Below are 26286 nucleotides of genomic sequence, written 5' to 3'. Positions count from 1 at the left end.
GGGCCCAAGCCCAATTCGAAATTTTGAATTTTTTTATTTTTTGCGAAACTTCAAATCACAATTGCCGCTTCGTTACCGGTCCGATTTTTGCAAATGAGATATGGAAATGATCAGGAGAGAATTTCCAATCCAATGATCCATAAAACACTCTATTCCGACCGTGGATGACATATAAGATAGTGGAAAATGCCTCAAAGTGCGTGCATGACGTACGTTATGCAAAGGACTGAACTTTAAATTCATGATTATGTCAACCCGGATCGAAATACAATTAAACGGCCTAAGAAACTGTAATGAGACATAAACATTCTAGGACGGAAACACAAACACCCCACCCCCAAACAAATTTTTTTACAACGAAGCTTAGAAAATTTGTTTTTAGCAGTGGGTCTTTTAAAGTCAGATTCCCGAGACTTCCTAGATTACTATGTTTATTCATTAATATATATATATATATATATATATATATATATATATATATATATATATATATATATATATATATATATATATATATATATATACATTTTACTTTTATAATGAAAAACAATAAACAAGAAAAACATAATTCACCCCATAGAGAAACATGACTCAAAAATCCGAGAAAACATGCAAAAGTGGAAAACGTGAATTATGTTAAACGTGGACTTAGGATCTGGTACTTACAACCACACACTCCGTAGGGAGGGCCCGGTTACCTTAATGGTGCACTCATCAATATATGGAAATGAAAGGAAATGCACCAAACACAAAAGTTGAGTCGTTTATCATCAAATACTCGAGACTTTATCTAAACATATGTATGAATATGCAGTTTATCATATATCAACAACCGAAATAGTTGTGGATCATTCTATAAATAAATATCACAGAAAACATATCCAAACACAATCAAGCACCAAGATTTCCTATGACGCAACCTAGTGAAATAAAAGTGAAGTCGGATAACCCTATTACGTAACCTAGCATGCACCTTCTTTTTTATTTTTGAACGAGTGGGTGTTCTAGTAAATAAGTGTGGAAAAGTGAATAGTTGTGGAGAATATGGTGGATATGGATAAGTTGTAGAAGGACAGCATGTAAACAATGAGGATGTGGGTTTAGCACAAAACTTATTCATGGTGTGTGTAGGGACTGTTTCAAGTCTGAAAATGAAGGTGTCAAATGCTTTTGTCTTTTTCAGTATTTGTTTACTAAGTGGATTTAAAAAATTATGAAGCACAGAAGAAACAAAAGGATCGAGTGCAAACTCGAGATTCCTTTGAAAGGGTGGAAGGAGGGAAGTCGAGGTGGATGTTGTGGAAAGTAGCTCTTGATAGGGTGAATCATCACCTGCTCTAAGAAACTCATCGAATTGCTCATCTAGATTGGTCATATCCTCGTTACTATGATAGTCCTCTACATCTTTGAGAAAGTCATCTATCTCATCCTCATCCGTAATATGTGTATCTACTAGTGTAGGGATGGAAATGTTGGAGTATGAACTTCCAAAGGAAAGAAATTTGGGCATATGATTATCAGGGAACGTGTTGTTGAAATAATCTCGAGCAAAGCTCTCGATCATCCTAACCTCTCCATCCATAGACGAATCGGGTAACTGTGTCTTTGTTTTAAAAACATTGACTTCAACAGCAAGATGGCCAAAAGACATGGACATTGAACCATCGCGGCAATTAATGAGCGCATTGGCAGTTGCCAGGAAAGGACGCCCTAAGATGATCGGGACAGAGTCGTTAACGACTTCTGTATCGAGGATGACAAAATCAGCCGGATAGTAAAAATCCTGAACTTTTACCATAACATTTTCGACCACACCCTGAGGATACTTAATAGACCGATCTGCTAATTGCAACATCATTTTAGTAGGTTGCATATCGTCTAGACCTATTTGTTTATACAAATAAAACGGGAGTAAGTTAACACTAGCCCCCAAGTCTAATAACGCGGTCGTCGTATAAGAATCTCCTAAGGTGCATTGTACAGTAGGACGACCAGGGTCCTTGTACTTAACAATTCCATTATGTTCAGATAGAGTTGGGAATTGTTATGTTAAAAAGGCGTCTTTTGGTATATTTGTCTTACGCCTAGTAGTACACAACTCCTTAAGAAACTTAGCATGGTGTGGTAGCTTTTTAATAGCTTCGAGGAAGGGAAGGTTTATAGTTAGATTCTTGAAAACGTCCCTAATCTCCTCATAATTAGTATCCCTAGTTAACACGGCTAATTTTTGTGGAAATGGTGGTTTCTGTCTATATTTAGGAATGGTATCACCTGGATGTTTAACTGTGGCTTTCTGTTTCTTAGGTTGTGTTGTAACGGGTACCTCTACAGTGATAGGCTCTTCAGTTCCTTTTTCGGTATCTAGTAAAATAGCAGGTGTAGGGGCTACTGGTGGGGTAACTATAGGCATAATTACTTTGTTATCAACCACTCTGCCAGAACGGAGAGTGGTGATGGCCTTTAGCTCACCTACATTTTCATATTAATTACTAGTATTATCGGTTACCTCAAAGGCTGTATTTGTTGTTTTAGGATTAGATATTTTGTGACCTGAAAACACACCTTTGGGTTGGGCTTTATCTTGAGCCAACTGTTGGGTTAAATTATTAACGGATTGTAGAAGCTATTGGTTAGATTGAGCCATGGTTTGGAAAAGTTTTTGGCTCACTTGTATGAAGGTGTCAAGACGATCCGGTTGTGTGGGTGTAGTAGTCACGGGTGGTGTGACTGGAACTATTTCACGTGAATTATTTATGGGTGGATTTTGATAATTATTATTTACCTGAACGATACCTCTATTAGCATTATAATTATTATAACTACCTTGACCTTGTGCTTGACCTTGTCGAGGTTGCACTTGGTTGTTATAATTATTAAAATTACCCCTCGACCACGCCCTTGACGTGGTGGAGCTTGGTTAAAACCGTGGCGTTGGCCTAACATATTGATTATTTTACCCTAGAGGTGTGGTGACGTGTTGGTCATTTCTCCAACCGAAGTTGGGATTTTGTCTCCAAGGGCGTTAGGTTCACTATTAATGGAACAAGCCTGTTCATAGGCTATAGGACGATGGAGTCCTGGATGCTCGGGCTCCAAATGAAACTACATGGATTTGAATTTACGCTCATGACGGGGATAGGCTTTTGTTGAACAAATGGCCTCTACCTTTTAGTGAGTGATTCGATTAGAGTTTTCAGCTCGGATCGTGTTTAATTTCAAACATACCGCAGCCTTTAATCAGTATTAGAAGAACTAGGCGAAGCGGTGGATATCGTCACTACTACCCCCAGTTGTTATTTCGCTTTAGTTTGATCCTCTAAAAATTTATAAGCCTCCGGTGGCTCCTTTGCTTAAGAAACTACCCCCATTCATTATGTCTAGGACTTCTTTATGGTGGTGTAGAAGTCCTTTGAAAAAGGCACGAACTAACGTGTCTTTCGCTAAGTTATGATGTGGACACTCTATAAGGAGATCGGTGAAACGATTCCAAGCCTCAAAAATGATTCATGAGGATTTTGTTGAAAGAAATGAATCTTGGAAAGCATCTCATCCGTCTTTAAGGGTGGGTAAAAATGTTCCATAAACAGCTGAACAAGTTTAGCCCATGAGTCCACAGAATTAGGCGCTTGGGCAGTTAACCAAGACGCCGCCTTATCGGCTAAGGTGAAAGGAAATACCCTTAGTTTAATTTGTTCCGCACCAACCGTAGGATGGTGGAATGTTGTTAGGACTTGTTCAATCCTATGCATGTCTTTGATAAGGTTTTCATGGTCTAATCCATGAAAAACAGGTAACAAATTAAAAATATTTGGGGGGATTCGGAAATCCCCCACAGGGTCTGCTAGAACGATGCAAGATTTGGGGCTATCGCTCAAGGCTTTATAAAAGTCCGAGAGAGGAGTCTCTCCTTCGTCGGGCATTGTGTCGGTCGTGATGTGTGTGAAATAGTAGCTAGAGGTGGAGTGGGTGGTATACTAGATAGAATTGTTTGTTGACGTTGTTATGTGATTACGCTTTGGTGTTTTTGTTCGACTGCACCTTAATCTCATACAAGGCTAAGACCAAATTTAGCTAAACACATCAACACTCCAAACAATTCTCGATATACTAGTATAAACCTCTAACGAGAGATGTGAGGTGTGGAATAAAGGAATACCTAATTGGCCCTTGCTTCGCTTTATGAATAATAGCGTCTTGTTTACGCGTGTTCGCCAGTATATAACAAGTTAGAACACCGAAAAATTTGAAAAATCAAAGTTCAATCAAAACCGTAGAAATTCGGAAAAATCTAGCTTAGTTAATGCGCTTGCTTAGGCGCGCGCCAAGCCCCGTGTAATCATGAAATTACAGTGTTTTAGGCTGGTCGCTCGATTATTACAGATCTTTTTAAGCGCTGGTCGCGCTTCCGATAACTTGGCGAGTCGCTCCACTTCCACTTGAAGTCGCTCGCGTTACCAAATTTTTTTCGGAAGTTTTCAATGCTGAAACGGACAATTACAGTATGAATCAAACAAGGGTGGGTGGGTGAAATGGGACTTTAAGAAAAGTACTTACACTAAGAAAACAATGCGAAAGTGAAACTAAGATGGCAGCGGCGCCATTTGATAAAACATAAAATGAATAGTTTACCTACGAAATGAACTATAAACACTCAAAACGTAAGTAAACTAAAACTATGTTATGTGCCTATATTTATCAAAGTTTCTACTCTCAATTCTATCGAAATAGAGTGGAGTAACAAATTCGTTCCACTCCTAGTCCTTCCGCATGCTGTGTTCTCTACGTATAAGTATTCTTAACTCTAAAGTCTAATGAGAGATTTACGAAGTGGCAACTAGACTACGATGCAACTACCCACAAGATGCAACTAGTCGACTTTTAGAACAACTATGGGAATGCTACGTTGATTCTATGATAAGGAGTTAGAGGGGGATTGATTTCACCTTAACTCGACTTAATCCTACTAACGGCGAATCGTCATAATCCGAATTGAACTGCTTCGCAGAACAATATGGTTACTCCTAATCCCTAATTACACATGGCATTTCTACCAATTCATAACTAGTATGTGAACGATTAAACTCATTCTCATGGTGAACTAATTGTTTCTAGATTGGAAAGGAAATTACTTAATTTACTCTACGATAATCGAATCAAGCTTTCATCAAGGCTTCTCAACCCCCTCAATTGAGGTTTAGCCGAATCATCACGCTTATCATTCCCAATGGAATTCAAACAAGACATGATAGAAAGATTGAAACTTTGCTTGTTTAAACCCAATTCAAAACTACTAATGCAATAATTGAATTAAACTAATAATGACAATTACTTAAATCTACGAATTGAAACTAAACAATTAATGGAAATGAAACTAACTTATGGAGAACACTATTTTATTAATCTAATGAATAATAAAACAATGATCCAAATACTAAATTAATAATCTAACTAATCTAAGTCTAGCTATCTACGTAATAAGGGAATTTAGATCTACACAATTGTAATGACAAGAATCGAAATTTACAAACTAGCTATTTTATTAATCAAACTAATTAAGAATAATGATTCTAAGAGTTTAATCTAAAACAAGAATTGAATTTAAACTAAACTTAATTTTATTACATGAAAACTAGATCTATAATTATCTATAGTTTTAGGTCTAACTAGCTACCATTAACTATCTACCCTATCTACCATTAACAAAGAGTGAAGCTTTGGTTTTTATACATTCAGATCCAAAAATCGTGCATGGGCTTGGAGCCATGTTTTGGGCCAGAGAATCAGGCCCAAAACCCAATTCTTTCAGTCCAAAAAGGCCTCTTCAGCTGTATTTGGCTTCAACAGACTTTTCATCCACTTTTGCTCCTCTGACTGGGTCAAGGCTTGAACCATTGGAAAGCTCTTTCCGAGTCGGTCGTTTTGACATAAGGTAGGCCTCATTCCGAGGTCTGAGTCCAAAGATACGGCCTTCAAAGTTCTCACGACTTGTGTGTCAAGCGCTCGCGCCGTCGACTTTTCAGCTTTTGATGGGGCTTTAGAAAGGCTTTATCTTCTTGAATCTTGGCCTTTAATCACGAACTCCTTAGTAACCGACCTTTGCTCCTTTATCTCGCTAAAGTGGCACATTTCGCATTACAATGGACTTTGAAGCCCGAAATACATAAAACACGAATCGTTGTTAACTCTTAATTATTACTCACATAATTGGTCTAATAGTATGACTGTTACAGGGTTAAAACTACAGTTTTGGGCTCTTATTGCCCTCTAATGGAGGTTTAACCTTGATTTATCAAACTATCATTTCCATATGAATTAAAATTAGACATCATAAAAAGATTGGAACTTTACTAATTTAACTAATCAGTAGATTCAAATCTAAATTAACAACTAAGAAATGAAATTGATAACTAAATAATTTAAACTAGATTATGATTAACTAATTAACAATTGAAGACAACTAATTTACGAAATTAACAATACTAAAACTAAATAAGAATTGAATCAATAAACTAAATTGGAATTAAAGATGAATACTTTATTATAAAACTAAATGTGATTCTAAATTAATCATTTACTTGTTCTAACTAATCTATTGCAAAGTAAAAACTAGATCTAAAACAAGAATAACAACTAATTAATTAATTGAAAAACTAGATCTAGAACTAAGCTTTTTTGGCTACTCTAATGGCTACTTTCTATCCTCCTAATTGATACTTAAGAGCTAAGCCTTGTGTGTCGAAATGGAGGAGACCAGATCCACAATTTCGTGAATGGGCTGAGGGTCCATGTTTTGGGCCGGAAAATCGAGCCCAAAGCCCAATTTCTTCAGTCCACAGGGCCCTTTTCAGCTGGCTTTGACTTCAACAAGTTTTTCGTCCACTTTTGCTCCTCTGATTAGGTCAAGGTTTGGACCATTGGAAAACTCTTTCCGATTCGGTCGTTTTGACATAAGGTACGCCCAATTTTGACGTCTGAGTCCAAAGATACGGTCTTCGGAAGTTCTGCTGACTTTTGTATGCTGTTTCTACCCGCGTTGACTCTGACTTTTTAGCTTCTGACCGGGCTTTACAAAGGCTTTTTCTCCTTGAATCTTGTCCTTTAATTACAAAACTTCTTAGCAACCAACCCTTTCTCTTTTATATCGCCAAAGTGGCACATTTCTGCACATAATTGACTTCAATGCTTGAAATGCATAAAAGCACGTAATTAGCATTAACTCTTATTTATTACTCGCATAATTGGTCTAAAAGTATTATTGTTAAAGGGTTAAAACTACAATTTTGGGCTCTTATCAAGGTATCTCTGGAGCAATTATTGGATAACCTTTTAGTTTTCCTGGTGATCGCGTTCCAAAGGTGTTGGATTATGCAAAAATCATCCCTTTGATTATGCATAATCCAGAGTAGGTGGAGTTGAGGTTTTGTCACTTCAGATTGGTGTGATGTACATACCACATTATGTCTCAACTAGTGGAGCACAACTCGTTAATTCTGTTTCAAAGAGCGTTGCAGAACAATGTGATGTCTATTTCTGACTTCGCCACGAGATACGGTGGCACATAGTAAAGATTTGACGGAATCAAATGTTGACTTTGGAAGGTGGAACTCCTTTGTATTCATTGGAATTTGAAGTATGTCGGAGATAATTTCCCTAGTTAATTCAAATCGTTATCCATAGGCATTGAAATAGAATTTTCCATTTTCAGGTCCGCTAAATTGGTAGAACATGAAAACCAATTCTCCGGAATAATCAGCTGTTGAATGATATAGAAGAGGCAACCATCCTCGACGTACAATTTCTGTGTCAAAATAAGGAGAAAATCGGCCATCATCAAAAAGTTTCAAGTAGTCTTTTTCGGGCACTATCTTTCTTGGTTAATCCATTTGAAAATGTAAGTGATGGAGGGATAGTGGAGAATCCGTGAAATGAAAATGGCTGAATGAAGAGATTTATAGTCAATATAGGATCTTGTACGTATCCGGATGCCAAGTGCAGTTAAATCCAGAATTAATATGTGAAAACACAAGTGAACCATGTGGTGTTGGTACACATAATTATGTACAACAACTATGGGTATCCATAGTATGTCTTTTCATGTCAGATGTCCAACAACAATTAATGAGGTATTAAAATGATAGAAAGTATGGAGGAAGGTTTCACAGGGTAGTTAGACCTACACGTAATTTCAGAATTGATGATCATACCTCAATAAAGGAAGCTGGATATAAATATCGAGCTGTGTGCGCGACAATTGTTTAGGTGTACCGTATAACGTGCGCTATTTTCCATGAACACAATGAGTTTAGATTGAATTATTTTCATGAGTTATTGATTTTCCTTCTTTGTTATGGATTTGATAATAATTTTATTTATGTTTATGATAAAGTGAAAATACGATTAATACATAGAAATATTAAATAGGGGACTTCTCCATTTAATACGTAACCCGTACAAATGTTTTGAGAATTATTTAACACACCATAGTAATTTACAAAACAACAAAGGGAAAGAGAGATGTAGGTTACATAAATCTAGATATTCTTAAGGATGTTATGCATGATTGACAGTATCACAATGATAAATACTGCTATCAGTGCGACTGTGAATGCCCCATCACGTTGCTCCTTGTTTAATTTCTTGATCGGATCCATTACATTGAAGAAGATGAAAATATATGAAGATTAAGTTATGGAGAGTAAGAGAATGGAATGAGTGAAGTTAGATGAGAAGTGGCGGATTTTATAGTCGAAAATCTGACCATTTTTTGATATCTGACCGTTTGATTTCTGACTGTTGGGCCTAGTGAATCAAAGTGATGGGTCACTATTTAAATCAGTCCGTTGGGCCTAAAGAGTAGGCCCAATGCATAAAGGAACAAACTAATTATTTATATTAGGAAGACAATAATCTAATAACATAAATAATTTCTCATTTAATCCGTCTGGAGATACAAAATTATGAGAAATCATATGATATACCGTTTTACATTACTAGAAAAATGCACTGCATAAGGGAAATAAATGACAGAGGCATTTTAGACTAAGAGAAACAAGCTGCTACTATGAGTCCTCAGGGTTAGCAGATGAAGAACCAGGGTTTCGACGACGACGAGTACTGCGAACTCCTGAGTCAGCTGACTAGTCCTGTCTGTTGCCTAAGAACTGAATTAATCGATCTTGAAATTGTTGTTGATTAGCCAGCATCATGCGTTGAAAATGGCCATGACGATTACGCATCTCCTGCTGAAATTTATTCATGGAAGTACGCATCTCTTCCTGGCGAAGAAACATGCTGCGCATACCAATGTTCATTAGTCTCAAGGCTTCTATGGGAGTGCTGATTCGGCATATGGTATCCTCATTAAAACAGTTGGGCGGTGAAGGAGGAGGGAGAGGCAAATTATCACGCTCAACATCATCTCTCGCTATAGGTTCCCAGTGATCCATGACACAAGTCTCGAAAATCGCAAAATTTTTGAAAGACCTTGTTTGAATTAATGGCGTAGCGGACTGGAACCCTAAATTAATCATAAGCTGAGTAACAAGTACAGCAAGAGGAGCTGACCTGTTTGAAGCAGTCGTAAGAACATGGCCCAGGAAATGGACCATACAGAATGTATCCTTCTTCTCCTGGAGGATCCACAGCAGATGCAAAAACGTCTTGTTGACGTCGGATGTCTTTGAAGTACCAATGACGTTGTAGGCCAGCCATTGGGTGACGGCCAATTGGTTCCGTCTGAGGGAATGTTGGTACACGCATCTCGAGCCATCGTTGTATTCTCCCTTGAGTAGCGTGTCGAACATCAATTCCATAGTGTTTGCATACTCTGAAAACAATAGAGTCGGACCACTACTAAAAAGAAGACATGTGATGACGGCTTTTAGCCGTCGTGAAACAGGTTTAATGACATTTTTTCATTTAAAAAACAACCGTCATTATAGAGCCCGTCATAAAAGTTAACCAAAAGCGTCATAATTTTGATAACGGTTCTGAAGAAACTAACATAAACGCTCGAACTTAATATGACAAAAATTCATTTATAAACGTCATAATTGGATCCTTTTGTGTGACATATTTTACTTAACCGTCATAGTTTTACTAGAAAAAAAGTCAAGAAATAAACCTTCTTTATAATTGTTTTTATTTAAACGTCACCATAAGAAACAAAAGCGTCAATAAATTAACATTAAAAACTGTCAAGAATTGGTATGTAACGTTCTTTGGAAGCCGTCATAACTTCTTCGTTTTTTTTCCTGTAAATCTGAAAATTCCTGTAAATTTGAAATTCCTGTAAACCCAATGCATTCATACACCTTGACAACTCAAGTCCATTACGAAAACAAGAATCATACTTTTATTACCAACATAAATCATTCTAAGAACTTGTTCATATTACATGATTTATTCACAAAGAAAAAAAATTAAATAACTCAAACACTTTATTCAAAATCAAGTCATAATCCAACAATAATGCAATTTACATAACCCATCCAACAAATTGCTAATCAATCGATCCATCTCAAACAAACTTAATCGAGCTACCATGCTATCTCACTTATAACCTAAAAAACAATATAAAGAAGAATGTGTTAGTTTGTTTAATAAATAAACTAAAAATATAATCATATAACTACTAAATGAAAGAGATACGAGCAACGCTACTATGACAGAGAATCATGTTGGTTAAGCCCCAAACGTACACCACTGTAGGATATCTTATCTGTATACACAAATAACCCTTTACCTAATATGCAAAGGAAAGAACGTAAGAAATTACCAAGCAAAAAAAAAGTAAGAAACCGAGTGATGTGAGAAGGTTACACTCAACATGAATTAGTGACTTAACATGTGAGAAATGATGTGAAAGGTTGACTTTTTGGTTCCAGCTGAGAACAGGGCCAGGTGTAGCCCCCTGTACTCCCTTCCTTCCTACATAAAGAAATTAGTGACTTAGCAATTTAAGTTCCAAGAGATGAAAATGAGAACAAAAATAGTAAGCTGTCACATATATGATCAGTAGAGCTAATAAGTCCAACTTATAGGGAACACATTAGATATACCATGTAGAATGTCATGTAAAGAACCCTTCGTTGCATACTAATATATCAAAATTCGATTGTTTGCCTCCAAACAGTAGCCCAACAATTCCACAAAATGCTCATGCTTTAGTCTAGAAACTATTGATAACTGTAGCCAACAAATTTTAAAGTCAAGACAATGAATCAGGCTTAAAGACAGTGAATCAGGCTTAAACCTCATATACTGCCCTTCAAAGAGCTATACATATTTCATTTTATTACTCAAGTCACCTGAGCGGCAAAATCAGAATCTGGCTCTTGTGTGTTACCGGGATCTAGCTTCTTTACAGCTGCAGACTCACTAGTACTTAGGGTCGCAGAGAAAACTCGACCATAAGACCCTTCTCCAACTAAAGTCTTTGTCCCAAAGTTAGAAGTCAACCTCTTCAGTTCATCCAAAGATATTGCTGGCGTTTCAATGGGTAAGATCTTTGGAGGAGTTGAACTCCTCGAAGCTTGGGATCCCCTAGGCTCTCCTCGATCATTACCTAAAACACACAACAAGAGGAGTGAATCAGTGTGTATTGTGTATATGCATGATGCCCCGCAAAAATTTGCATGACAAGCACAAACATAACGGAACATAAAGGCACTAACATATATAGCATACAAAAGAAATTGAATACCTTGTGAACTTCATACAAGTATGATGAAAGCAAAAAATAAGCAAAAAATAAGGAAAAAATGTTGATTTATGCACATTTATAGTTCTAAAACTAAACAAAAAATGCCCCTGATCTTTCATGTATAACAAGTTTAGAAGATGTAAAGTGCGCTAGCTAAATATGTGTTTCCTCATAAATGTTATAATAGTACCATAAAGCATGATTCAAAACAACAATTGAGATAGGACCATGATTCAAAGAAAGAGCACCATGCATGTTACTTCCTGAACATCAAAGCGGCTATTCATGATATGGCTACAAGATTTATGAGTGTAACCTTCTCAGATCACTACTAAAAAAAAAAAAAAAATACCCATAAGCGGTGCTAAACTAGTGTTTCATTCGCTTCAAAACCCAGCTAGCATCGGCGGGATTGGAGCTTGTTTAGGTCAGGACCCACGCTTTAGCAGCTAAGAAAGATGACTTAGATTCCCTTCTAACTAGTCCTAGTCGAATATAATGAATAGTCGACTATTGGAGTTAATTGGAATATTCGCAGTAGTCGATATCAACTCCAACGTGAGTTCACGTTCCATCCCATCCGCCGTAATCCAAAACTCATTCCCCCGAAAACCTCCATTGTTATAAAACTTCAACACCAAATCTTCGGAGTAATGAGCTGGAATTCGATGCAAAAGGTATTCCCACTCCCTACTAGCAATTTCCTCATCTAAAAAGGGATGAAACATGCCAAAATTATAGAGATTTGTAAAATTTCTCTCGACTGTGATTCTACGATTTCTAGCCATAGAGTGATCGAGATGAGGTTTTGAGGGTCTATATTGGTTGCACGAAGTGAGGGGATGGTTCTGTTTGAATAGGTTTGGAATTGGTTTAGAAATTTCCCGTGTGCACGAGTCAAATTTAGATCTGTGATACCACGTGCACTGGGTTTTTCTTAGGGAATGAGATCCGAAATTTAAGGAGAACGAAATGGGAGAGGCTGACGTGTGGGTCGTCCCGCGTGATGGATTTTGTGGATGGACACGTGATTTAGGTCGGGTGTGAAATTTTGGCCCAAGCCCAAATGAATTATGGAAATTCCCATTATGTCTCGAAATGTCTCAAAATTTCAAACGTGGAATCTCGATTCGTTTCAACTCCAAATTAAACGAATGAGATGCCAAAATTATCAACATTAAAAATGACATCCAATGGAATATGGCAAAGGCACATTCAACCTTTTGTATTTTTATTTTTATTTTTATTTTTATTTGGGGGGGGGTGAGTCTTGTAAAAACAGCGAACCAACCACTTTTTTTTTTTTATGTACAAAATTACAAGGGGAGATGAACGTGTCAACAACACCAGACTTCAAGAAGAAAACCATTACAGTAAAATCAGGCAACTGTCATGTCAGCTCTAGGGAGAACCCAATCCAGCCAAACTGTGGCTTAACCTTTATGTTTTGGGGGCCTAGGATTCAGGACGGTACCATCCCTGACCAATGTGCAATGGTCTAATAATAATATTACCCTTAGTACATATGGTATAGCATCAAACCGCCCCGAACTGCCATCAAATAGAAAGCTATCGGGGTTGGTCTGGTGAAATCCATTGCCCGTGCGAACGAGGGACCATCTGATGTTGTACATCACGACTCTCTTTGTGCTCAATGCTTAGTGCAAAGGTGAAAATAAAAGACACGAGTATATACATGTTGAGTCTTTTAACGTCAGATCCTCAGGATGAATGTGAGTCTTTTAACGTCAAATCCTCAAGATGAGTGTGAGTCTTTTAATGTCAGATCCTCAAGACGAATGTGAGTCTTTTAACGTCAGATCATCAAGACGAATCCCAACCTGTGGGAGAAACTGGGCGATGATGAAGTTTATATTGTTAAGCTAGTGTCAGACAAAAATATACCTTATACCGGCTCATATCAGATAATAGTTCAAGACGTGGACAGAAAGGTGTTTGACAATTCATACACCACCCTATCCTTCGCGCACGTTGCTTTCGAGCAAAAGTACTACGACCATTACCTATTCAAGATGGGTGAGATTTACACCAAATGATGAGCTGGAGTTCGCGAGGAAGAGAATAGAAAAGGGAAGAGAAGGAAGGATGGGAAATTTTTGGTACCCATTGTTTACCAGAAGGCACGTTTGCTCGATTATCAGAAGACATTTATACTCAGTTCTGAAATAGAGTTTTTGTGGACTAAAGTTTCGGCGCTTGCAACCACACACTCTAGAAGATTTGAGAGAAGAAAATAGAAGAGAGCCTGGCTACCATAATGGCGTACTTTCCCTGTTTTCAACACCTAGAAGGAAGTACACCAGTGAATCTTTTAGTCTTGGTAGACTGGATTTTTGAGAAGAGTCTTTTCGACATCGGGAGAGAGCAACTCATAATAATGTTTAAGGCGTTGGCCATTTACTTGAAATTCAATGTCATCGTTAAAAAATTTCAAAGATATAGCCCCATAAAGGGTGACAGCAGAGATAGTGAAAAGACCAGACCATCGAGTTTTTAATTTTCTTGGAAAAATGTGCAATCTCGAGTTGTACAACAAAACTTTTTGACCAATTTTGAAATCTTTTCTTAATATGTGCTTGTCATGCACTCTTTTCATGTTGGCTTTATAGGATTTCGAGAGATCATAGGCATCACTCCGAATCTCCTCAAGCTTGTTTAACTACAATTTTTGCTTCTCACCTGCCGTATTGGGATTATAATTGAGGCTTTTGATGGCCCATAGAGCACGATGCTCAAGTTCAACTGGCAGATGACAAGGTTTTTCAAAAACGAGGCGGTAAGGGGACATGCCTATGGGTGTCTTAAAAGTTGTTCTATATGCCCACAAGGCATTAGATAATCGAAGAGATGAGTCTTTCCTAGATGGATTAATTGTTTTCTCTAAAATAGACTTAATTTCTCTATTTGAGACTTTGACTTGTCCACTGGTCTGAGGATGATACGGAGTTGCCACTTTGTGAGTGACTCCATATTTCTTTACTAATGATTCAAAAAATTAATTACAAAAATATTTTCCCCCATCACTAATAATAGCTTTGGGAACACCAAATCAAGAGAAAATATATTCCTTTACGAACAAAACGACAGTTTTGTGATCATTAGCACGGCATGACATTGCCTCAATCCATTTTGACATGTAGTCAACAACTACCAGTATGTAGAGAAAACCCTGAGAATTTGGAAAGGGACCCATGAAGTCGATGCCCCACACATTAAAAATTTCGACAATTAAAATTGGATTTAAGGGCATCATATTACGTTGAGTAATGCGTCCTAGCTGCTGGCAGCGATTGCATGCTTTGCAATGCCCATGTGCATCTTTAAACAATGTTGGCCAATAAAATCCACATTGTAGAACTTTGGCCGCAGTTTTCTTACTACTAAAATGACCACCACAAGATTGTTCATGGCAGAAGGATAACACGTCATTGTGTTCCCAGTCGGGAATGCAACGGAGTGTCAATTGGTCAGAACAATACTTGAAGAGGTAGGGATCATCCCAGAAATAAAATTTTATTATGGATAAGAACTTTTTCCGGTCCGTACGAGTCCAAGATGAAAGGACTTCCTCGGTAACTAGGTAGTTCACTATATCAGCGTACCACGGAGATGAAAAAATAGAATACAAGTGTTCATCTGGGAATGAATCATAGATGGGTTCTGCATCATTATCGACATCATTGACGAGTCGTGATAAATGGTATGCAACCACATTCTCACAACCCTTTTTATCTCTAATTTCTAGAGTAAACTCTTGCAAAAGGAGTATCTAGTGGATCAACCTCTGTTTGGCATCTTTCTTTGCTAAGAGATAATGAAGCGCCGCATGGTCAGTGTACACTATTATGGAAGAACCAACTAGGTAAGGACGAAACTTATCCAGGGCATAGACAACTGCGAGAAATTCTTTCTTAGTGGTGGTATAGTTACGTTGAGCTTCATTAAGAGTTTTACTAGCATAGTAAATGACAATTGGTTTATTCTCTCGGCGTTGCCCTAGGACAACTCCAATAGCATAATCACTCGCGTCACATATTAATTTAAAAGGTTTAGACCAATCAGGTGGTTGAATTATAGGAGCCGTAGTCAGGGCGGAATTTAGGGTCTCAAAAGCTTGTTTGCAATTGAAAGTGAAGTCAAAGACAGCATCTTTAAGCAGGAGATTTGTTAAAGGTCGAGCAACCTTTGAGAAATCTTGAATAAATCTCCTGTAGAACCCTGCATGTCCTAAAAACGTACGTACGTCATGAACTGATTTTGGTATAAGAAGTGAAGTAATTTTTTCAATCTTAGCTTTATCGACTTCGATTCCATCCTTTGAAACAATATAACCTAGAACTATTCCTTTTGTAACCATAAAATGGCATTTTCCCCAATTAAGAATGAGATTTTTCTCTTCATAACGTACTAAAACCTTTTCAAGATTTGATAGACAGCTATCGAAAGAATTACCATATATTGAGAAATCGTCCATGAACATTTCCATAAAGCATTCAACCATATCACTGAAAATGTGAAGCATACAGCATTGGAGTGTACCACGTGCATTGCAAAGGCCAAAAGGCATTCGTTTATATTCAATACCAAAAGGACTGGTGAACGTTGTTTTTTCTTGATCAGCAGGATCTATGATTATTTGAAAATATCCTGAATAACTATCAAGAAAATAGTAATATGCATGACCCGCTAACCATTAAAGCATCTGGTCAATGAAGGGAAGTGGGAAATGATCTTTACGAGTGACCGCATTAAGTTTGCGATCGTTATTGCATATTCGCCACCTCACTAGAATACGAGCGGAGATGCATTCATCTTTATCATTTCGCACAACTGTAATGCCAGACTTCTTGAGAACAACCTGTACTGGACTCACCCAAACACTATTCGAGATAGGGTAAATAATACCGGCATTGAGTAACCTTAAAATTTCTTCCCGTACCACATCCTTCATGGTGGGATTAAGACAACGTTGTGGCTCATGTGACGTCTTGGCATTTTCTTCAAGATGTATGCGATGTGTGCACACTTTAGGGTCAATGCCTTTAATGTCATCAAGAGACCATCCAATAGCAAAACGGTGTTCTTGGATGACCTTAATTAAACGTGATTCCTGATCGGCAGTCAATTGTGATGATATGATAATTGGGTGACTACCATCTGGATCTAGATGTACGTATTTTAAGTCCGAAGGAATAGGCTTTAAGTCAGGGGTGGGAGGAGTGGGTATTAAAGATTCTTGAGGAATGTCGTCTTCCATAGAGAAAACAGTTTGATGTTCATCCAAGTCGCTTGATAGAACGGTAGTAGAGTCAATTAGTGGTATTGACTCTAAGAACTCGTTTACATCATGTGAATAAGCATCCATATCAAATTCAGAATCACCACATGAAAGGAATTGGTGTACTTCATCCTCAGGAAAAGAGTTTGTGAAATATTCCTGCACAAGGGTGTCAACCAGGTTAACCTTCCCATCAATGTCATTCTCTGGAATTTGTTTCATCAACTTGAACACATTAACCTTGACCGAAAGATTTCCGAAGGACATGGTCATAGAACCATCCCTATAATTAATGAGGGCATTAGCAGTTACTAGGAATGGACGCCCTAATATGATAGGAATGGAGTCATAAGCAACTTATATATCCAGAATGACAAAATCGACGGGATAGAAAAAGTTTTAGACTTTTACAAGTATGTTTTCCACAATGCCTTTTGGATACTTAATGGAATGATCGGCTAATTGTAGAGTCATTGTCACACCCCGAATTTCGACAGAATTCAGAAAAACAATATTTGTTCTCGACTTTTCGATTTCCGAGGTGTGACGTACTCTCCACTTCCAAAAACCCATAAACAGTTTAAATATGCAGATAATTAAAAACCAATAAAAATTTTCACTTAAACAAAAGTCCTCTTCATTACAAAAATTTACAAATAAGATTAGGTTACAAATCTCTTTTCAATAACTCTTTATTTAAATTTACAAATAAAAATACAAATAACCTTGTCTCAACTGAAAATCTATATCACCTCAAGGGAAAACAAAACATATCTTGAAATGCAACACTAACGCAAACCACAAGCAGCAACCAACCTTCTTCAACACTAAACTTGTCAAGACTTATCAACTATGTTCATTTAATGAACACACCCGATAAGCAAACATGCAAATAGGGTCAGCATTATAAAAATGCTAGTGTGAGTAGCTCTAAAATACAACATATACTTATACATAATCCATAAGGCAGTTAGTTCCTCCACCGAGGCGCCTTAACTTCCAACAACTAATACGACATTCTCAACTACAATAAGTAAGGCAGGTAGTTCCTCCACTGAGGCGCCTTAACTTCCCACTAACCACACAACAAACCATACACATAATAAAAAGGCATTTAGTTCCTCCACGAGGCGCCTTAGGTTCTAACTAAACTAATAACCAGCCAAGCATATTCTATACTTACCGCATTTCATGCTCAATTACAGAGTGGGTCGTCTTTGCCCAAGTACTTAGTTTGACCCACACTTATGCAAAACCATATACAATCATCTATCTAAAGATACATCATTAACCAACACATTACCATAATTATATTAATTAAGGCTTTCTTTGCGTGTCCCTAAAATCACGTCGTATCTATGTCTTACCTAGTTTCCCTGGCTACCACAATCGCTTCCCAACGCTGAACATGTACATCCACATGCCTCCCCTTACATAATGAACCACTCCGTGCATAACTACCCTGAGCGGGATGCCGCACACTAGGTAACCCTCACACGAAAGCCATTATGTAAGTACTGCCACTATTCGGCATAAAATATTGCGCATCTCATTCTAATTTTGCGAACGGAATAATCAAGCCACCATTCGGCTACGCCAGAAGGGCCATTCAGATTCACTGAAACTCCCGAAGGGCCAATCATATCACATACGCCCTTCACATGGGCCAATCACATGAGTTGTGGTAGCTAGGTTCCAGGATTTTCGATACGTAATTTATTCAAATGTCATACATATATATCTCAGAATAATTCTTATTCTATCCCATACCAGTATACTTAATTGTACTGAAGCTCAACGTTTCTCGTTATAATACAATCCACATTATCACGTGCCAATACTATTCATTGCACGATATCCAAATACCTCTATATCAAATCTCGAAACTTATTATTTCACGTGCCAATTATATATTGCACTACACCATATGGAATATCTCAAGCCTTCATAAATACTACAATTCATTTAAGTAGCAACTCATAATAGTAATCAATCCTGTAACGTATTCATTCAATATATTTATGTGAACTCAATTCACCATCAAAGCCCAATACTAAATTCCATGAATCTAAGTCTGTATATAATTTAATTCTCATAAAAACGTATATATCTAAGTCTTATAAGAATTTCCCTCTTGATATGTGCCAATCTTATATTCTTTACACACTACTCACATCAAATCTTAATTAGATAATGACAAACAAAGTTATACAATTTTCTACAATATTTTATTACTACATTTGTCCATATTCTTAAATATGTGAAAATCTAGAAAAAGTCAACATTCCACAGTCAACGGTCAACAGTCAATGGTCAAAGTCAAAGTCAACACGTCCTTGTCAAAGTCAAACTGTCATTTCCATGTTCAACAGGTTCAGGGTCATAGCCATGGTTCATAGCTAAGGGCAAAGGTGCATGGCTCATGGGCTCATGACTAAGGCAATGGTTCGGACCCAACTAGCCAAGCCCAAACCCAAACCTTAGAACCCAAAAGTCTAAATATTTAAATACCCCATTGGATCTATTTTAAGTTATATGGAACGGTCCAAACAAATATAGAACTGGCCTAAACAAAAGATATGAAACTGTCCCAAAAACTTAAACTGAACTGGCCCAAAACACAAATGGGTTCGACCCAAAAATTGAACTGAAACCGGCCCAAAAACTTTAAACTAAACTGGCCCAAACAAAACAAACTAAAAACGGACCCAAAGGAAACCAACTAAGGCCCAAGACAAAATAATAGAATTTTGGCCCAGCCCAACTAATAGGTTTCTGCCCAAGGCCCAACTGATCATCTCCCTCAGCTGCCCCAGCACCAGCAGCCTCCACCACCAGCCACCACCGGGTTCTCCTCCTCCAACTTCATCACATCGGTTTGACTCATTTTGAAAAACCCAACACCTTTAATTAACACCAACACGATTTTTAGCAACTGTCGAGATCACTCTCCAACAGATCTCGACCGCCATTGCCGGCTGTTCAAGCTCCCCACAGCCCTCATTCGTAGCCCTCATCCCCTCAATCAATCCTCCTAATCCCATCACCAACAACCCATTCAAATACCCACCCAAAACCCAAACAACAAAGTTTAATTTAAACTGGGTGATTTCTGGTCGCCGCCATTAACGAACCATTTGGGAGCTTTAACAGCACCATTAACACCCTTCAAAACAGTTGGGTTTTGATCCCTAACCAAAACCCACACTATACTATACTAACCAACTCGATTCCAACATCATTCACCACTTATAGAAACAACTCGACCTCCATTGACGCTGTTCAAAGCTATCAACAACCCCGACATCACCCACTACCTCCAATCAGTAATACAATCAACACAACAAGAGTATAACCGAAAAATGAAATACAAACAGTTCCAAATCATATACAGGACCACTGTTTTGTTTGGGCGCGAGGGCTCGCTTGCCATTAACGACCTCAATTCCAACAGTTCAATAAATCTTGGTAATTAAGAACAACAACCAATATACAATAGGTTTTAATAATACTCCAAGTTTTAACCCTACGACAATACGCAGAATAACAACCGGGAATGAGAAGGAAACAAGAGCGGAAATCTTAGACAATACAGTTATCTCTGTATAAACGTAAAATAATAGAAAAGCTAAACTACTCACCTTAATTAACAGCTCGACGAATTCCTCCTAGTTCGAATCGTTGCGCTCCAACGAGCTGCCTCCATTTTTATTATTTTATTATCTCAGAACCCTATTCTCCATAACAATATGAATATATATATATATGGGTTTGAAACCTAAGCCCAATATAGACTCGGACCCAGAAATCAGGCCCACATATTCCAAATCCAATCCAGCGAATTTTAAATAAATAATTAAATTAATTAATTAATAAATAATTACGTATTTTAAATACGGGCGTTACAGTCATCGTGGTAGGTTTAAGCTCATGAAGACCTAGTTGTTTGAATAAGTAATAAGGAAGTAAGTTCACACTCACTCCTAGGTCTAGTAATGCAGTGGCCGTATATTTGTCACCTAATGTGCATGAAACTGTTGGTCTACCAGGGTCCTTGTATTTGACTATACCATTGTATTCGGTGATTGATGGAAACTGTTCGGTAATGAATGCTTGTTGAGGAACATTTGTTCTCCTTTTTGTGGTGCACATATCTTTCAGAAATTTTGCATGTTTTGGCAATTGTTTTAGGGCATCGAGAAAGGGTAAGTTGATTGTCAAATTTTTAAAAGTTTCTCGAATTTCATCAAAAATTTTATCATGTTTATTATTTGCCAAACGGGCAGGAAATGGTGCCTTATGGAAGAATTTGGCATAAGGATCCGCTTGTTCGTTTCCCGATTTTTGAGTTGGTGACTTTGATGCACTAGGTGTTTCCACTGTTCGCTCATTATCGGGAGCAGATTCATTGGAATCTTCGTTTACTTTTGTTTGATCATCCGGCATATGGATTTGATTGTCAACGGTTTTTCCCCAACGAAGAGTAGTTATTGCATTCACCTCACCTTGGTTTAGAGCATTTGTACTAGGTGCATTTGTGACTTCACAAGTAGTGTTCGCTGGCTTAGGGCTTGGAACTGCTTGGCCCGGAAACACGCCTTTCTGACTCTTTTCTTGTGCTAATTATTGAAGTGATTGTTGGATAGGCGTTAGGATTTGGGATTGTTGGTTCATGTAAGTGAAGAAAGTCTCGTTTGTCCTATCGGTAGCAAGAGGCATAGGTTGTGCAATAGGGACGAGTTCACAATTATTGCTGAGAAGTGGTTGATTATAGTCAGAATTTGGATTGGCTAGAACAAGGCTGCGGTTGTTTTGATAGTTAGCATTGGAATTATTTTGAAACAGATTTTAACTTTGTTGGTATTGCTGATTATTTCCTTGGCGGTATGGAATAAAATTGTTGATTGGTCGAACAGGTGGATTGGCGAAACCTGGAGGAGCCATCTGTTGGTTATTTGGGCACCAAGCAAAATTCAGATGTTGTCTCCAAGGTGCATTAAGAATGTTGAATGCACATGCCTCTTCTGTTGGTTAAGTAAGGGGGACATATAACAAGGGATAATAAGTATCGGGATGGTCTAGACTGAGACATAGAACACACGAGGAATTGTTAACGTTCATAACATGTTGTGGAAGTTGATCGTTTACTTGAATTGCAAGAGCATCTACTTTTTTAGTGAGGGATTATATTAGTTTCTTCAATTCGGGATCGGGTTTTACCTCAAAAATAGACTTAGCTTTTGTAACAGTATCCTTAGATGACCTAGAAGAATCAGTGTTACCCCAATGTGTACCTCTTTTCACTTGTTTTTCAAGAAAAGTATATGCTTCAGTAGCTCCTTTGTCCATGAAGCAACCGCCGTTCATTATATCAAGAGTTTCTTTTTTATGATCAAAAAGTCCATTAAAGAATGAACGAACAAGGATAACTTTGTCTAGCTGGTGATGAGGACATTCTAAAAGAAGATTGGTAAATCGACTCCATGCTTCCGTAAAGGATTCATGACGAAAGAATTGAATTTTCTGAAGCATTTCAGTAGTTTTCTTCTGAGTATAAAATTGTAGAATGAAAGCTTGAACAAGTTTATTCCATGTGTCTATGGATTGTGGTTGTTTTCCCGCCGCTTTATCCGCTAAAGTGAATGGAAACAGCCACAGCAAGAGTTGTTCCTTAGAGACGGCTGGATGGTGAAATATTGTGGCCACTTGCTGAAGCCTACGAAGGTGATTGTACCATTTTTCATGATCCAAACCATGATACACAAGTAACAAACTAAAAACATTGGGCGGAATTCGAAAATCACCGACAATATCCACGAGTTTGATGCAGGAAAAAGGTCCTTCCTGTAATGCTGTGTAGAAGTTCGAAAGGGGCTTCTCAGCTGGTGGATTTTCGTCAGCCATAATGAATGAAGGGAATGATGACAAGGAATCTTGTTGATTTGGATTAATAAATGAAGAACATTGTGGAGGTGAGAATTTACGCAAATGTTTATCGTATTTTCTCCTACGATAAGTATGTTCAAATTCTTTAGTTGAACCAGACCTTAATCTCATGCAAGTATAAAATTAGATCTAATTGACAGAAGGAACGTATTATTACTTGGATTTTATGATTATCTTTAAGCATTAGAGTTGAACAACGTAGGCCTAAGCCGTTGCTAACGTAGAAGTATAGCTACGAATACGTGTACATAAACCAACAGCTAGATTACAAGAAAAATATATGAGAGAGGATTTTCGTGCAAGCACGGTTCTAATTAAGTAACCTCAATCTTTCAAGTTTCCTAGACACCGTCAGAATATGATTAAGGTTTATGGAATTAAAATTTATGCAAGGTCCTAATTATTATTTTTTTTTTTAATTAAAATTTATGCAAGGGAGAAAGTAAAATCATGTAAGCATGGAAATACGACTCATACTTTTATACTTGAAGTCTAATCATCCAAATATAACATACTTATACATTACTAGATATAATAGCATCTGAAGATACCCTACTCATGCGTATAGCAATACGAATAGGCAAGGTTGTGTCATCAATAAATACTTTTATACGTACAGGCAAATACACATCAGTAATACGTATATGTAGGCAAATAGGTAGATATATATTACATATACGTATATTTACACTAACAGGCAAGTTGTAATTACTCATACGTATCTAGATACAGTAGCATACAAAGATATTATATGTATGCGCAGATATACTAATAGGCAAAGACGTAATAAATACGTAAACACTAAACATGCAACGTATTATACATAGACTAATATCCGATTCTTGTTTTGTATAATAATTCAATTTCGTCAATACTCATTGAGATTGCGATTGTCATATAGAGAGTAGCTTCATCCCGTAGGGTTTAGAAACAACTTACCCAACTCAGATTTTAACCCTCGTTGGAATGTTCTCCTCTTTCATGACAAAATCGACTTATTAAACAGGACAGTTTAATTATACGTAGATAAATACTAAATATGCAACAACGGCTACTTATATGTATAGATAAATATATTCATGCAAAACAGTACCACAAGTATGTATACACTACAACAGAAAAGACATTTAAAATCACCCTATAAGTGATGTCAAAAATATACGACGTCACTTTTGCAAGTGATGTAACTGGTGGTGACGTGAAAAGTCAGGGTTTTCCACATCACTTTTTAAACGATGTCCACAAGTGATGTTACTTTACATCACTTTGTAATTGATGTCCATAAGTGATGTTATAACTTTGCATCACTTTTTAATCGATATCCACAAGTGATGTTATAACTTTGCATCACTTTTTAATCGACGTCCACAAGTGATGTTATAATTTTGCATCACTTTTTAATCGATGTCCACAAGTGATGTTATAACGTTTAACATCACTTTTTAAGTGAAATCAATAAGGCCGATTAACATCACTTCGAAAGTGACATTTCATTCAGATTCCAAATTACTTGTAAAGTGATGTGAAATAACTCTATAAATCACTTTAAAAGTGATGTCCCATTTATCAAAATAATAAAAAAAATAATTAAAAAAAAAAACAAAATTGCCAATATCATCCCAATATAATACCATTTTTGTAGTCATTTATCATCAAATAAAGATGAAATGTATCTTAAAATCACATTCATCACACAAATATCATCTCCAATTACAAATATTACACTATATACAAAAAATTGTAACGAGCCAACATATACCAACAAAATCTAATCTGCAGTACCGAAATGAGCCAAAGAGAACCACAATCACCCAACCAAGAACCTACCACAGCCTGGCTTAATGCAATCAATTTAATCCAAGAACCTATCACAGCCTAACAAATCACTCTGTTTTCTTTTTTCTGCATTATGAAACATTGTACTAGAAAACCAATGCAAATTTTATAAAAGGAAAATAAACAGACAGAACATCCGCCATAATATAGTACCAGAATGACAAAGGAAGTTCTATAAAAGACAATTACTTGTTTTCAATATTACTTGAAATTCAGTATTATTCAGATCCTCAATGGCCTTAGCAGCCAAATCTTTAGTCCTAAAGGTAACAAACGCATAACCCTTATTCTCTCGCGAGTCTTTGCCTTTCATCATCCTGACGTGCAATAGCAAAAATGTCAATCTTAAATCTTTAGGTGTAACGAAGGGAGGTAAAACCACCATAAAAACCATAAACATTACCTCAGTGACTTCTCCTACTGACTCACAAAAGCCCTTTGGATCCTTCTCAGAAGCATCATGTGGAATACCACCAACATACACCTCGTAACCATACAATCAAATTTCAAAAATGCATCCACCGTAAGGGAAAAAACATAGGCAAAGACATATGAAAAAGAATTTGATACCAATAATTAAGTCGAGACATAAGAGGATTATTCTAACATCTCTAAACAGTCCAAGTCGCCCAACAAAATAATACCAAAAATGAACCGAAAGGTAATTCAGAGCCAATGATATTAAAGAATGAGCAAACGCCGCACCGTAAAAACTAGTGATGCTTACCGGTGAACCCGCAAGAACTCCACATGTTTCTAGATTCTTCACCGTATTTTTTCGTGCTAGCCTCGGAAGTCCTCCATCATTCTCACAGTCAGTAGCATTATCTCATTGAAGTTAGTAAGGAATTCAACAAGCACGTGGTGGAAGCCTTAAATCTAAATTCCAAAACCATATAAGAGTAGAGGAAATATTCGTGGAGACCTAAAATAGGAAGATAGTTTGGGTGGAGCTTACAATGTAAGTTCCGATAGCCCCGATCTGTGATAACTTTGTTGGGTTCAGTCTTGGATCAAAGAACTTTTGAAGGAGATAATGGAAGGAAATTAGCCTTCAAATGAACTTGTGCGAGAACCGGGGGAGGAAAAGGTTATTATGACCTCCTTGAACTCATCTTAATGCCAGATTTTAACCTAAGAACAAAACTCTAGAAACAAATTTGGTTTGCAGAATTCTACTTATGGTAAATATCTGCTTGTATAAAAGTAATTTTTCCATGACATCATTTGTCAGAATTTCGTCCTGTAATTGTTACACATGGGCAAAAATCTGATCCACAAACTAAGTTGGCCCTTGTGATCGTGAACTCAAGTTCTTTCCACACATGAGATTCTGCAAACAAAAATACAAACTAACTAAAAATATTTATAAAGAAAAGAACAGCCATAATCATAAACAACTGCCAAAATACAAACAGGCAACTAAAAATATTTTGGGAATAACTGCCATAATCATAACACCTTGAATATTACACATTGAGAATATAGAATCAGAAAACCT

The 26286-nt window shown here is 37.1% G+C and overlaps 1 long non-coding RNA gene and 1 pseudogene across 1 annotated transcript; one reads left to right on the top strand and one right to left on the bottom strand.

Moving 5' to 3' along the window:
• The first annotated feature begins 3442 nt into the window (after window positions 1-3442).
• LOC147516882 (small nucleolar RNA R71) lies at window positions 3443-3535 on the top strand (annotated as a pseudogene).
• Window positions 3536-24608: 21073 nt separating this feature from the next.
• On the bottom strand, window positions 24609-25272 carry LOC147516881 (uncharacterized). The gene is made up of 3 exons (XR_015213756.1): window positions 25189-25272; window positions 24991-25102; window positions 24609-24851 (listed from the first exon to the last, which is right to left on the bottom strand). It is a non-coding gene; the product is annotated as an uncharacterized LOC147516881 (long non-coding RNA).
• Between the last annotated feature and the right edge of the window lie 1014 nt (window positions 25273-26286).

The sequence above is a fragment of the Coptis chinensis genome, chromosome 2 (genome assembly GCF_015680905.1).
Source record: "Coptis chinensis isolate HL-2020 chromosome 2, ASM1568090v1, whole genome shotgun sequence".
NCBI classification, from domain to species: Eukaryota; Viridiplantae; Streptophyta; class Magnoliopsida; order Ranunculales; family Ranunculaceae; genus Coptis; species Coptis chinensis.
This window is presented reverse-complemented; position numbering and strand designations above follow the sequence as displayed.